Raw genomic sequence first — 3,341 nt, 5'->3', positions numbered from 1 at the left:
TTAAGTTTAGGTAGACCAACAACTAAATCGTGTGATGACAATTTATCTAATTGTTTAATGTGTATATGCGCAACGCGCCTATGCCAAAGCCATATGTCATTCTCTCTAGAGATAAAACATTTTGAGAACAATGTAGTGACATCCTCCAAATTAACCATGTATATGTTATTTATACGATGACCAACGAACTTAACATTATTAGATAAACTATCACAAATAATGCAACAATCAGAATCGAAGGATACTTTGTTACCTTTATCGCACAATTGACTGATGCTTAACAAGTTGTGCTCCAAGCCTTCCACATAGAGCATGTTCTCTATTACATCTTGAGAAACATTATCAATAGGTCCAACTCCAAGTATTTTCCCACGATTTTTGTCGCCATAAGTGACATACCCTTTTTATTTGAGTGATAGTGAAAGTGCAAAGTGTCAAGTACATCACTATTGGATTGCCTATGTTTTGATGAAGACAAGGATTTAGTGAAATCTTGAAGATGACTCAACAAATCAACATGTCATGGATTCAAGGGTTTCATATCTAGACTAGGTTCTTTAATAGAGTTATTTTTTAGAAGTCTAAGATGTGTACCTTAGATGTCAATGGAAAGTGGCATCCTCATTCATCAATCGAAGTACTGCAAGGAGTCACTCAAAAAGTTCGACATGGAAAAATGTAAAGAAGCTTCTACACCTATGGCGTCCGCTTGCTATCTAGACAAAGACGAAAAGCGAAAAGCTATTGAGGTAACCAAGTATCGAGGGATCATCGGATCTTTATTATATTTGACTACAAGTTGCCCCGATATTATGTTTAGTGTTTTCATGTGTGCTAGATTTCAAGCATTACCTAAAGATTCACATTATAGTGATGTTAAACATATCATGGGATATTTAAAAGGAACAATAACTATGGAATTAATGTATCCTAGGGATGCCTCATTATCCTTAGTAGGGTATTTCGATTCTAATTTCTCTGGATGTAAGTTGGATCGGAAGAGCACTAGTGGAACTTGTCACTTACTAGGAAATTCCTTAGTAGCATGGCATAATTAAAAGAAAGCTTGTGTTGCTTTATCCACCACCGAAGTGGAATACATTGTCGCGGTGTGTGTTGCACTCAAATTCTATGGATGAAGCAACAACTTAAGGACTTTGGTCTTAATCTAGAAAAGATTCATATTAAATGTGATAATACAAGTGTCATAAACCTATCCAAGAATCTCGTTTTGCATTTGAGAACCAAGCATATGGAAATTAGGCATCACTTCTTGCGTGATCATGTTCAAAAAGGCGACTGTGTGCTTGAATTTGTTGAAACTACTAAGCAATTAGGAGATATTTTCACCAAGCCCCTCTCACGAGATACTTTCTATGTTCTTCGAAGAGAACTTGGAATCCTTGACGAAAAATATCTTGATTAAATCGTCTAACATTTTATTATGTGTTTTGCATGTTGAATGTCTTATATGCTTAAAATGAATACTTGTTGAATGCATTCTATTCCTAATATGATTCATGATCTTGTATAATAAGCTCTATATGTATGTATGTTTGCTTAAAATTGTTGAATATAGGTTAGAAATCTTTGCATGCTTTTAAAACTCAAAAACCTACTTGATTCTACAAATCTGATGACTATTAATCAATTAACCAAGAGTCTTAATCGATTAAAATAAGTTCCAGTAGCTAACACTTTATTTTTCACGAAATTTAATCGACTAACATTCCATCTTAATCAATTACCTGGGCTTATTTTTTCTGAAAATCTAGAATTTCAACTATGATAAATCGATTAAGTACAACTCTTAATCGATTAACGGCAACAGATAAAGTAGAAACAGCAGCGTCTTTGGCACTCTTTCAAAATCCTCTCTATCCCATTTTCTCTCTAAATCTAAGAGGCAACAACAAAATCTCAATTCTTAGCTTAAACGAAGTTTAAACCTCGCCCTCTACCCATATTGCACTTCATTTAACCCCAATTTCTCTCAAATTTCCCTAGGAACCCGTTTTCCCCAATTCCAAACCCAAAGTTTAGGCTCCTCCCAAAAACCTCCTAAACCTCTCAACTCTCTCAGTTTTACTGTCAACAATGGAAAGAGGTCACTCAAAAAGGATTAAGACAACTACTCAACACACACGAAGGACTCCAATTGCTTCATCTTTGAATCTAAGTATGAGGCAGGACCGTAGAGATCCCTACTACTCTCTCATTCTACATAGACTCGGTTGTCAAAATTTCAAGGTAGGAAACCAACATATATCAGGTGTGCCGACTTAACCTGGATGGCGGAACAAAATTTTGAATTTCCGAACGGCATGCAAGATCAAGGAGCTGTCACTTTTCTGGAATTAAAGAGAAATATATACCCTGCACTGATTAGAGAATTCTATGTCAACTTTAGGTATAAAGATGGAAAGTATTGGTCTATGGTTTCTGGGAATTTATTTGAGTTGAGTGAGGAAATTTTTATGAATGTGGGTGGTTTGTCTACCAATGGTGCTAGCATTGTTGACTATGATTGGGTTAAGAATTAATTTGATGCTGCTGAGGTTTATAAGTCATGTTTGAGAGGTCCACATTTGTATGTCCAAAGAGAATTAACAAAATATGGATCGTTGTTTGTGGAGAATAGGCTTTTGCACTATTTGTTAGCTTACATTCTGGTTCAAAGGAACACAATTCATGCACAACCCACCGTGAATGATTTGAGGTTCATGTATGTTGTTAAGGAAAATGTTATGATTAATTGGCCTGAGGAGATCCTTAAGGTCATGTATAGTGTGTCTACTTTGCAATTCAAGCTGCTACCCTACAGTATCTTCATTTCGAGGGTCATTGATTATCATGGAGTCTACTAATAAAGATCACCTTGTTGGTGAAAGTTTGATCCACAAGATGAGTATTTACAATTATGAAAATACTTGGCAATACCAAGAGGACTACACTATTGTGGATCTAGACTTATCTAGAGATGATGATCAGGCAAGAATGAATGAGCAGAATGCAGGAACTCAGGGGGAGACAACTGGGAATGCACTACAGGAACCTTCCTTAGGGTTATCTCATTTGGATGCTATGGAGCAAAGGCTGAATAATAGAATCGATCTACATTTTCGGTCTTTGAAGGATTCTTACCATACTGATTTGGAGCCATTTGAGGAACGTTAGGTCGCTTACATTGGTAAGCACTATCAGTCCTTGAGGGGCATTGTTCAAACCACTGCTGAGGCACAAAATGACAGGTTTTGTGTAGAATTTGAAAAGCTGAGAGTTCTCATCAAGGGAAATAGTAGTCTGACAGTTCCTAATGATAGAAACCTTCCTCCTCATCC

Source organism: Lupinus angustifolius, chromosome LG17 (assembly GCF_001865875.1).
Source record: "Lupinus angustifolius cultivar Tanjil chromosome LG17, LupAngTanjil_v1.0, whole genome shotgun sequence".
NCBI classification, from domain to species: Eukaryota; Viridiplantae; Streptophyta; class Magnoliopsida; order Fabales; family Fabaceae; genus Lupinus; species Lupinus angustifolius.
The sequence above is the reverse complement of the archived record's forward strand: the minus strand, read 5'-3'. Positions refer to the sequence as shown.